The 12,820-nt window shown below is 45.6% G+C and overlaps 1 long non-coding RNA gene across 1 annotated transcript in view; it reads right to left on the reverse strand.

Annotated features, from left to right (window-relative positions):
- Positions 1-5,796: 5,796 nt before the first annotated feature.
- The window catches only part of LOC149468041 (uncharacterized), a 1,444,035-nt gene continuing 1,437,011 nt past the window's right edge, over positions 5,797-12,820 (reverse strand). Inside the window, exon 6 of the long non-coding RNA XR_016311800.1 lies at positions 5,797-5,899. This is a non-coding gene — a long non-coding RNA (uncharacterized LOC149468041). The remainder of the gene's footprint in view (positions 5,900-12,820) is intronic.

Below are 12,820 nucleotides of genomic sequence, written 5' to 3' on the forward strand. Positions count from 1 at the left end.
CCCCCTTCCAGTCTGGACACTTTCACCCCCTTCCAGTCCGGACACTTTTACCCCCTTCCAGTCCGGACACTTTTACCCCCTTCCAGTCCGGACACTTTCCCCCCCTTCCAGTCCGGACACTTTCCCCCCCTTCCAGTCCGGACACTTTCCCCCCCTTCCAGTCCGGACACTTCCCCCCCCTTCCAGTCCGGACACTTTCACCCACTTCCAGTCCGGACACTTTCACCCCCTTCCAGTCCGGACACTTTCACCCACTTCCAGTCCGGACACTTTCACCCACTTCCAGTCCGGACACTTTCCCCTCCTTCCCGTCCGGACACTTCCCCCCCTTCCCGTCCGGACACTTTCCCCCCCTTCCAGTCCGGACACTTTCACCCCCTTCCTGTTCGGACACTTTCACCCCCTTCCAGTCCGGACACTTTCACCCCCTTCCTGTCCAGGCCAATTTTCAGCTTTCAGTGCTATCACACTTTGAATGACAATTGTGCGGTCATGCAAGACTGTACCCATATGAATTTTTTAGCATTTTTTTGAGACAGATAAAGCTTTATTTTGGTGGTATTTTTTCACCACTGGGATTTTTATTTTTTTTTTTGCTATATAAATGAAAAAGTCCAAAAATTTTGAAAAAAAGTTTTTCTTATAAAATTTTGCAAATAAATAATATTTCATCATAAATCTTGGCCAACATTTATTCAGCTATCTTTTTAGTAAAAAAAAAATAACCAAAATTAGTTTATAACCAAAAATTATAATTTTTAAACTTTTTTGTACATTTTTATTTTAATTTTTTATATTATTATTTGTGTTTTTTTTTTTACATACTTTAAAAAACCATGGTGACACTGTACTACTTGTGGGGGGTGATGAAGATTTTTTTTTTTTTACACTGATTGCTTTTACACCCATAAAGGCTGTAATAGCAATCATTTCTCCTTCTCTCCGGCTGCATTCTTGCAGCCATTGAGAAATACTGTGAGAGCTGTGATTGGTCACAGCTTGTCACATGGTACAAGGCTATTGTGAATAGCCTTGTACCATGTGACTTCTGTGATCATTCACAGATTTCACACGTAGTAAGCAATGATGTCAGAAGTGACATCTTGTTGACTACTCTGCATGTGATCACTGATTGGTCAGTCAGTGATCACATGATCGGGACCTCGCACAGAGGTCCCGTACGACGATCGGTGTTCCACTGTGTCCGGAGGACACAACGGGCACCGGATTGCGATGCTGTGCGCTCCCAGGGAACGTGCACAAGCAGGGGGCGGGGGGACCGTTTATAAACACCGACCCGACCCTGCACTGCCACCGTCCAGCCATTTATATACAACGGCCGGACGGGAGGTGGTTAAATTACTCTGGGGAAACAGTAGACACACTTGTTTTCAATGGCAGGAATACCAATATCAATTCCGGCCTCAGTTATCAATGATGTTGTAAAGGCAAACTTCACCGCACTGCTCTTGACACCCCTTGGCTTTGGGTGAATGAGCGGGGGCTTTAAAGTGCCGCAACAATGCCCCATTCGCAGTGTCACTTGACCTCTCTAAGTCCTTAGACAAGTGGCCCAGTAGGGCAATGCCAAGAGGCACTGACATAAATCAATGGCTGTGCAAAACACTTTCTTTGACTGGAACTCTTTGAATTACGGCTTTGCAGTGAACGTCCAGTTCCTTTTGTCTATAAGGTCTATGGAATGTTGTGCGGGAATTCTGTAAACAGCCCTGGATGGTAATAGACAGCTATACCTAGTGCCTTGGCAGAATAAAAACCTACATACCTAAAGTCCTAAATAATACTTGAAGGATTCTTGGCACTGCACTACTGGGCCACTTGTCTAAGGACTTAGAGAGGTCAAGTGACACTGCAAATGGGGCATTGTTGCGGCACTTTAACCTCCCTAGCGGTATGATTATTTCAGATTTTTGGTGCTGAAAGCGGTACCATTATTTTGCATGGAAATATGTATTTTTTTTATTGTAGGCTGTAATTTTTAGGAATAACTCACTGAAATCTGTCCGAACAAGAGTCTAGTAAACATCCCGGGGATGATAAAATTTGAAACATGAAATCATAAATTATAATATAATAAATAATCATAAAAAATAATATAATAATAATAAATGTAATTCAATAATATAATCAAACCAAAAACACTGAAATGTGAAATAGAGCGCCAAGTTCGCACATCGCTGAGCAAAGTCACAGAATCGTTTTCAGTGTCTGATGAGGAATTTCCCCCACAAATCATTATCACTCAATTCTGCAAGTGGTTCTGATTTACTATCGCTGTTCTCTAGCCGGTCTAAAACCGCGTCTGACCTAAAGGGACGCTTTTTGGACGCCATGGACGTTTCTCAGTTTCCAGGCAGAAAGAACAGTAAAAATGCAGGCAGGGCGCCGGACAAAGCACTCGGGACAAAATGTATGTGAAATGGTTTGAAACAGCAATGTTTTACTATGTAAAATTTGTTTGGAAAAACATGACATTTTTTAAAATTTTCAAATTTCCCGCTGCCGGTGGCGCCCGTACGTCCCGACGTCACAGGGACCGGAACACAGAAGCCGGATGCCGGCATCGGCCAGAGGAGATGGCCGAGGACGCTGCAGGGGACACATCGCGGGAGCGCAGGACAAGGTAAGTGCTGCAGGGACTCCCTGAGCAGCGCCGCATGGTAAGCCCGAGTGTAGCTCGGGGGGGTTACCGCTTTTGGTACTGAAACTTTACCCCGAGCTACACTCGGGAATACCGCCAGGGGGGTAAAGCCCCCGCTCATTCACCCAAAGCCAAAGGGTGTCAAGAGCAGTGCGGTGAAGTTTGCCTTTACAACATCATTGATAACTGAGGCCGGTATTGATATTGGTATTCCTGCCATTGAAAACAAGTGTGTCTACCCCAGAGTAATTTAACCACCTCCCGTCTGGCCATTGTATATAAACGGCCGGACGGTGGCAGTGCAGGGTCGGGTGGGTGTTTACAAATGGCCTCCCCGCCCCCTGCTTGTGCGCGCTCCCTGGGAGTGCGCAGCACCACAATCCGGTGCCCGATGTGTCCTCCGGACAGTGGAACACCGATCGTCATACGGGACCTCTGTGCGAGGTCCTGATCATGGGATCACTGATTGGCCAATCAGTGATCACATGCAGAGTAGTAAACAAGATGTCACTTCTGACATCATTGCTCACTACGTGTGAAATCTGTGAATGATTACAGAGATCACATGGCACAGGGCTATTCACAACAGCCTTGTACCATGTGAAAAGCTGTGACCAATCACAGCTCACACAGTATTTCTCAATGGCTGCAAGAATGCAGCCAGAGAGAAGGAGAAATTATTGCTTTTACAGCCTTTATGGGTGTAAAAGTAATTAGTGTAAAAAAAAATCTTCATCACCCCCCACAAGTAGTGCAGTGTCACCATGGTGACCCTGTACTGCTAGGGTGACAGTATTTAAAAAAAAACCCCACATAAATAATAATATAAAAAAATAAAATAAAAATGTAAGAAAATATTTTTAAAAATTATAATTTTTGGTTATAAACTAATTTGGGTTATTTTTTTTTTTTACTAAAAAGATAACGGAATACATTTTGGCCAAGATTTAGGATGAAATATTATTTATTTGCAAAATTTTATAAGAAAATTTTTTTTTTCAAAACTTTTGGACTTTTTCATTTATATAGCAAAAAAAAAATAAAAATCCCAGTGATGAATAAATACCACCAAAATAAAGCTTTTATCTGTCTCAAAAAAATTCAAAAAAATTCATATGGGTACAGTGTTGCATGACCGCGCAATTGTCATTCAAAGTGTGATAGCGCTGAAAGCTGAAAATTGGCCTGGGCAGGAAGGGGGTGAAAGTGTCTGGACTGGAAGGGGGGGAAAGTGTCCGGACTGGAAAGGGGGGAAAGTGTCCGGACTGGAAGGGGGGGAAAGTGTCTGGACTGGAAGGGGGGGAAAGTGTCCGTACTGGAAGGGGGTGAAAGTGTCCAGACAGGAAGGGAGGTGAAAGTGTCCGGACTCGAAGGGGGGGAAAGTGTCCAGACTGGAAGGGGGGGAAAGTGTCCGCAGTGGAAGGGGGGGAAAGTGTCCAGACAGGAAGGGAGGTGAAAGTGTCCGGACTGGAAGGGGGGGAAAGTGTCCAGACTGGAAGGGGGGGAAAGTGTCTGGACTGGAAGAGGGTGAAAGTGTCCAGACTGGAAGGGGGTGAAAGTGTCCGCAGTGGAAGGGGGGGAAAGTGTCCGGACTGGAAGGGGGGGAAAGTGTCCGGACTGGAAGGGGGGAAAGTGTCCGGACTGGAAGGAGGTGAAAGTGTCCGGACTGGAAGGGGGGGAAAGTGTCCAGACAGGAAGGGAGGTGAAAGTGTCCGGACTGGAAGGGGGGAAAGTGTCCGGACTGGAAGGGGGGAAAGTGTCCGGACTGGAAGGGGGTGAAAGTGTCCGGACTGGAAGGGGGGGAAAGTGTCTGGACTGGAAGGGGGGGAAAGTGTCCGGACTGGAAGGGGGTGAAAGTGTCCGGACTGGAAGGGGGGAAAGTGTCTGGACTGGAAGGGGGTGAAAGTGTCCGGACTGGAAGGGGGGGAAAGTGTCCGGACTGGAAGGGGGGGAAAGTGTCCGGACTGGAAGGGGGTGAAAGTGTCCGGACTGGAAGGGGGGAAAGTGTCCGGACTGGAAGTGATTGAGCAGAACAAAGTTGAGACTGGTTAAAAGTTCAGACTACCCTCATTTATATATTGGGAATATTTCAGCATAGGCTTACATCAATGAATTCTAAGAAATGTATATTAAGACTCTTGGGATGGCTCGGAGCCCAGAAACAGCCTACTTATGAAGTTCAATAAAGAGCAGTGTTGATAGACTTTTTTTTTGCCTCGGAGCCACATCTCTCCTTATAGTCAATGGGAATGCAGAAGGAGGTAAAGTGCAGGTCACAAGGAGGTCGACTGCAGGTCTAATGCACCTGTCCGTATAGCAACACCACACGTCTCTTGTGAACTGCCCCTTTGAATCCATTATATTATCACCGAATGCACAATGAAATCTGAATCATCTCAGAAGTGTCTCAAATTGATCACAATTGCAAGTGGAATGCACAAGAAAACTAGCTGTATTTGCCCAATGACACAAGCCCACGGCCCGTCAACACAGGCCATAACTCATTGTTTTTGTGTTTTTTTACCAAAGTCTCATTTTTTCAATGACAGACTACAACTGCTACTATACCTCCTAGATTGTATCCACAAAGAAACCTGAATACCCGTCAAAGGATTTTGATCTTGACGTCAGCCTGTGTTGCTGGGGCACTGTAACCTTCAAAACGTGGAATGGTTATGTAATATGTTCTAAACGCCAATAAAATCTTAGTTTAATGAAAAGTTCAGGCTACCCAGAGCAGATATTTCAGTTTTTGGAAGATAATTAAAACTGCCCAATGGTTTCTTCTCTTCCATCTCTTGGAAACTGTATTGGTGAGATCTTCATTCTTGAGATCCAGGCTCTGCACACCTTCTGTGCCCATTAGGAGGTGGTCCCACTGTCCCTGAGGATTCTCCCCGATTTTTAATTTAAATGATATTATGAAAAATACAACAGGAGAAGTGGTGACACCCAAAACTGCAACAATGTCCAAATTACCTACTGTAAATACCCCTTTTGGTTGGACCACTGATTCAATATGGAGGGTGCAACCATGCAGACACTTTTCTGGGATACTAGACAGCCCCCGAAGAGTTCCATCGGTAAAATGTGGTGACAGACGGGATGGAAGGATCACACATGGAGTACACTTACAGTAGTTACAGAATGGCGTCACTCCTCGGGTATCTCGCTCCACGTCTCCGGTTTAGTGCAGATGATCATTTGGGAATGGGAGGAAGAGAGGCAGCATATAGGCTAGAAGAAGAAAAAGGAGGAGAGCATTAATGACACGTCCTCTGAAAATACTCAATGCATCACTGAAGAAGGAGTGAGAATTTAATTAAAATACGTTCCAACCTCTCCCATTAACTGACAAATAACAAGCCAAATATTAAAGGAAAACCTGGAAAACCGAACATAAGAAAAACACGCACGTTGACATTGCCTCCTTCTGAAAATGCTAGTTGCTGGGCTGTCATACTGACCCTTGACCTTCAATACTTCAGACTCCAGACAGTTATGCAGATAAGGATCACACCCCTTATGAATACGTGCCTTAGCACGAAACACGTAAAGGAGGAGCTGTACGCAGTGACGTCACGCCGCCGAGACCACGTGGAGGTCCGGTGGCCATTTTGGAATCACATATGGTCAGTGCAGGGGCGGACTGACCATTTGGAAACACGGGCACTGCTCGAGGGCCCGGGGTCAGTAGGGGGCCCCATGAGATGCCCCTGGTACCTTTTTCATAGGCTTTTTTAAATTTGGGCAAAGAAGTCTCTGAAAAATAGATCCCCTATTGCCCGGGGCCCCATGAGTTGTCAGTCCGCCCCTGGGTCAGTGTATTTACTTTGTTACCTACATTACCGAATAAACTATATTTTGGAATACTACACTATGGGCTTCCCTCTCTTTGGCTCTTTCTGAGCTGATACTAATACAGAGCCCATTCTGGAGGACGGCTTGAGGTGCTGCAGACTACCCAGGGGAAGGGGATATCTCTCTCTGACCAGACCAGGCTGTTTACATCCTTAAGGGGACCTCCGGTAGACAACTATACATACAAATGCGTACTATGATTACGCATCCGGTGAGTGCGTAATCTTAACATATTCATGGCACATCACCTGGATATTCGTTTAACATACGGAGCACTTACCTAAGATCTTTTGGAATGATCTAAACGAGTAGCACTTTATGGATATTCCCATAATTATTTATTGGAATTTGACATTTAGCACTATTAAGTGCTCACGATTGTCACTTTACTAGCTCTTTGATGTGGATACTATTTATTAGCACAATATTTGCACTTTGTCACTTTATTTACCATCAACTATGTGATTTGTGCATTTATACATTTATATACATGGTTACATCATATTGATCCATTAAGGTTTTAGCGCTGCACCTTTATTTTTTATTATTATACAGTATTTGTAAAGTGCCAATAGTTCGCTCAGCGCTTTACATTACAATGGGAGACAGAACATGCGACAGTACAATAACAATACAATGCGATACATGAGGGGTTCGAGGGCTCTGCTCCTTGGAGCTTACAATCTAGGAGGGAGGGGATAGTGGCACAGGAGGAGATAGCTGTGGGGGATGGAGTGGTAGGAAGAGTGGAGGAGGTCGGCAAGTTAGCAGGGGATGGGGTAGGCTTCCCTGAAGAGATGGGTTTTCAGGGTGCGCCTAAAGGAGAGGAGAGTAGGTGATAATCTGATGGGTTGGGGCAGGGAGTTCAAGAGGATGGGTGACGCCCTGGAGAAGTCCTGGAGGTGGGCATGGGAGGAGGAGACTAGGGAACTAGAGAGAAGGAGATCTTGTGAGGAGCGGAGTGTGCGTGTTGGGTGGTACTTGGATATTAGGTTGGTGATGTAGTTTGGGGCAGTGTTATGCATAGCTTTGTACGTCAGTGTTAGGATTTTGAATTTGATCCGTTGGGCAATTGGAAGCCAGTGGAGGGATTGGCAGAGGGGGGTGGCGGAAACGGAGCGGTTGGAAAGGTGAATGAGTCTGGCAGCCGTATTCAGGATCGACTGAAGCGGGGATAGCCAGCGGCGAGGCAGGCCAGTGAGGAGGGAGTTGCAGTAGTCGAGTCGTGATATGATGAGGGAGTGGATGAGCTGTTTAGTGGTTTCTGGGGTTAGGAACGTGCAGATTTTGGTGATGTTGCGGAGGTGGAGTCTGCATGTTGCGGAGGTGGAGTCTGGACGAGTTTGTTAAAGATTAGACTTGGGGCTGGAAGGATAGGTTGGAGTCCAGAATGACACCAAGTACTCTGGCTTGCGGGGCGAGCCTGATGGTGGCGTTGTTGGATGTGATGGAGAAGTCAGTGGGGGGGGGGTGCGCGGGCTGGGGGGAAGACTAGGAGCTCGGTTTTGGAGAGGTTCAGTTTAAGGAAGTGGAGTGACATCCAGTCTGATATGTCGCTCAGTAGGTGTATGATTCGGGCGGAGACCGAGGGGGTGAGGTGGGGGGTCGAGAGATAGATTTGCGTGTCGTCGGCATATAGGTGGTAGTTGAAGCCGTGAGAGTGTATGAGTTGGCCAAGGGAGGAGGTGTAGATGGAGAAGAGAAGGGGCCCGAGGACAGAGCCTTGAGGGACCCCAACAGAAAGGGGGAGTGAGGGGGAGGTGGTAGCATTATAGGTAACGCTGAAGGAGCGTTTTGATAGGTAGGATGAGAGCCAGGAGAGAGCAGAATCTCTGAGGCCAAGGGAGTGTAGTTTTTTGAGGAGGAGGGGGTGGTCGACTGTGTCGAAAGCCGCGGAGAGGTCGAGGAGTAGGAGTTATTTATTTAGTTATGCAGATAAGGGCTTTTTTTTTTAGGACTGATCACTGTATTGGTGTCACAGGGGATGTCAGTGACACCAAATCAGTTCGCCCCCCAGTATCAGAATGCCCACCACAGTCCTGCAGTCCCGCCATAAGTCACTGATCGCCGCCATTACTAGAATAAGAAAAAAAAATAAAATCCCAGTATTTATACCGCCATTTGTAGTCGCTATAACTTTCATGTAATCCAATTAATTTACACGTATTGGGATTTTTCTTTTAGCGAAGACATGTAGCAGAAAACATTTGGCCTACATTTATGAAGAAATTTCATTTTTATAATTTTTTTACTGGACATGTTTAATAGCAAAAAGTCAAAAATATTGTTTTTTTCTCGAAATCGTCAGAATTTGTTTTTATAGCGCAAAAGATAAAAAAACACAAATTTGATCAAATACCACCGAATGAAAGCTCAATTCGTAGGAAGAAAGGATGTAAATTGCATTTGGGTGCAGCGTTGCATGACCGCGCAATAAAGTAATGCAGTGCCGTAACGCAAAATATGGCCTGGAAGGGGGGAAATCCTCTGGAGGGCGAGGGGTTAAACAGAGTATTTTTGGGGGGGGGTTTTTTAGAACTACAAACAACTGTCTTATCAGATTTTAGCTGAGGAAATGCTCTGGGATATCTACAGCCTGAGGAAGACTGCGTTATGCATACAGCGCTCAGGCATCAAACGGCTGTATGCTCAATGGCTCAAAACTTTGCTTTTTTGATAGGGAGAAGTTTAGATGTTATTCTGCGGCTGTCTACTTGCATTTTAAGGCCTCATGCACACTTAGGCTTTTACCCCTCGCCCTCCAGAGGATACCCCCCTTCCTGACCAGGCCATTTTTGCGTTACGGCGCTGCGTTACTTTAACTGACAATTGTGCGGTCATACAATGCTGCACCCAAATGCATTTACGTCCTTTTTTTCCTCACAAATAGAGCTTTCTTTCGGTGGTATTTGATCGCCTCTGCATTTTTATTTGTTTTGCTCTATAAAAAAAAGGACCAACAATTTTGAGAAAAAACAATATTTTTGACTTTGCGCTAGTAGCCTCCCTAACAGTCTGATTATGTCCATATTTCTGTGCTCAAAGCGGTACATTTTTTTGCATGGAAATATGTATTTTTTTATTGTAGGCCTGTAGTTTTTAGGAATAACTCACTGAAATCTGTCTGAACAAGAGTCTAGTAAACATCCCGGGGAGGATACAATTTGAAACACGAAATCATAAATTATAATTTAATAAATAATCATAAAAAATAATAATATAATAATAAAAGTAATTCAATAATATAATCAAACCAAAAACACTGAAATGTGAAATAGAGCGCCAAGTTCGCACATCGCTGAGCAAAGTCGCAGAATCGTTTTCAGTGTCTGATGAGGAATTTCCCCCACGAATCATTATCACTCAATTCTGCAAGTGGTTCAGATTTACTATCGCTGTTCTCTAGCCGGTCTAAAACCGCGTCTGACCTAAAGGGACGCTTTTTGGACGCCATGGACGTTTCTCAGTTTCCAGGCAGAAAGAACAGTAAAAATGCAGACAGGGCGCCGGACAAAGCACTCGGGACAAAATGTATGTGAAATGGTTTGATACAGGAATGTTATACTATGTGATTTTAGTGGATTTAGTGAATGTCACTTTTTGACATTTTCAAATTTCCCGCCAGTTCCGTCCCCCGTACATCTCGACGTCGCAGGGAACGGAAGACAGATGCCGGCATCGGCCGGAGGACATTGCCGGGGACACTGCAGGAGGGACATCACGGGAGCGAAGGACAAGGTAAGTGCTGGAGGGATCCCGGAACAACGCTGCAGTGTATTCCTGAGTGTAGCTCGGGGTTACCGCTTGTGGTGCTGAAACTTTACCCCGAGCTACACTTGGGAACACCGCCAGGGAGGTTAAACATGTCCAGTAAAAAAAATTTTAAAATCTAAATTCGTCATAAATTTGGTCAAAATGTATTCTGCTACATGTCTTTGCTAAAGAAATAAATTAAATTAATTGGTTTACATGAAAGTTATAGCTTTTACAAATGGCGGTATAGATACTGGAATTTTTCTTTTTTTATTAGTCATGGAGGCGATCAGCGACTTATAGCAGGACTGTGGGACTGCGGCAAGCATTCTGACACTGGGGGGGGGGGGAACTGACTTGGTGTCACTGACATCCCCAGTGACACCAATACAGTGATCAGTGCTAAAAAAAAAAAAACACTGACACTGTACTAATGGCACTGGGCAGAAAGGGGTTAACATGAGGGGCGATCAATGGGTTAACTGCGTGCTAGGAGTGTTTTACTAGGGGGCGGTATCAGTGTGCCTCACTGTAATCACACTGTTTTGCATGGCTGTGTTGTGCACAGCCATTCAAAGCAGTGTGCACAAGCTCATAGGGAGGAGAACTGTTTTGTTTACAAACAGTTCTCCTGCCCCTCGGAGATGCTCGGCAATCACCGGGCGTTGGCGAGTAATCACCGGCCAGAACCTGGTGATCGACAGCCGCGGCCGGGAATGGTGGTGCAGATGCCTCATGGGCGCCACCTACCCGGAAATGCAAAATCACGTATATATATATATATATATATATATATATATATAAATAAACAGTCTTCCTCCCCGTTGGAGATGCTCGGTAATCCCGGTGATCGGCAGCCGTTGACGGGAATGGTGGTACAGATGCCTCATGGGCGCCACCTACCCGGAAATGCAAAATCACGTGTACATATATATATATATATATATATAAAGTCTTCCTCCCTGTTGGAGATGCTCGGTAATCATGGGCACCAACAGTTAATTACCGGCTGTGGCCCAGAGATTGACGGACGCAAATGGCAGAGCAGGTAGGGCATGCGCATGGCTCGCGCTCACCCCCTACCCGGAAATATATTTATATACGTGATTTTGCACACCCGTGCTGCCCTGTAGCAGTATATCTGCTATAGGGAAGTCGGGAAGCGGTTAATCAGCGTTTTTTTGGCAAGGGTGCTTTCTGGCTAGAAAAAAACCCCCAGAACTAGTGGGTTCAAGAGGAGTTTTTGAGCTGTAAAAACGCTTTGACGCTGTAAAATGCAGTGAATCGTGGCAAACCAGCATTTTTTTATTTTCCTATTTTTTTGTATACTCTCTGTTTATTGTTATAAAACAAAATAAAATGACAAAAACAGTACAGAGAGTCAAGGGCAGAGATAACAATACAGTTTACAAAACTAGAAATTCTGTGTTGATAAGCCCGAACATCATTCCAGCAACTGTCCGCTGCTATGGGCCGGGATAGGTGCCATTACTACCTGAAAGCCCACCGGTCGTGCGGGAGTTCCGTCTCTGCATACGGCCACTGGGCTCTGAATGGGCAACTGCATTGTAACCAGATACAGGCCGTTCTAGAAAGTATGACGTAAGTATTGTCTCCTGTCCTCGCATGAAATGAAGTACAAAAACACAGACATATAGAAAATGTAGTCAGAGCCATGAAAACAAAACCATAATAAGGAGAGGTAAGCAGGGGCGGAATGACAACTCATGGCGCCCCCAGGCAATAGGGGATCATGGGGCCCCTGTGTCCTTGCCCAAACTCAAAAATGCCTATGAAAGGTACCAGGGGCATCTCATGGGGCCCCATACTGACCCCGGGCCCTCGGGCAGTGCCCAAGTTTCCAAATGGTCAGTCCGCCCCTGGAGGTAAGACAGCGATCACTGGGTATTCGCAAGCTAAGGATGGGATGAACATACGTGTTACATATAAAAGGACCGAGGACCATAGGTCTATGCGTATACAACCAATAGGAAACTAAATACCTGGTCGGTCTCCAAGCATCTTCAAACATTTGTGATGTCGCAAACCGGCATTTTTTAAGGGATTTTTTTGAGCCAAAACATTATTTATTTATTTAATTCACTCGAACGGCAGATTGCAGCGAGACAACACTGGATTCACTGTATGGATGAGTATGTGCTTGGAAAACATGGGGGGAGTTGAGTACCGCTTTAAAGTTTTACTAAACCCCGGGCCCTGCATTCACTATATCTGGTCTCCCCGGACCCTGCATTCACTATATCTGGTCTCCCCGGACCCTGCATTCACTATATCTGATCACCCCAGACCCTGCATTGACTATATCCGGTCTCCTCGGACCCTGCATTCACTATATCTGCTCTCCCCGGACCCTGCATTCACTATATCCGGTCTCTCCGGACCCCGCATTCACTATATCTGTTCTCCCCGGATCCTGCATTCACTATATCTGGTCTCCCCGGACCCTGCATTCACTATATCTGGTCTCCCCGGACCCTGCATTCACTATATCTGGTCTCCCCGGACCCTGCATTCACTATATTT

Source organism: Staurois parvus, unplaced genomic scaffold, assembly GCF_062004578.1.
Source record: "Staurois parvus isolate SC_StPar_1 unplaced genomic scaffold, SC_StPar_1.0 ptg000095l, whole genome shotgun sequence".
NCBI lineage: Eukaryota > Metazoa > Chordata > Amphibia > Anura > Ranidae > Staurois > Staurois parvus.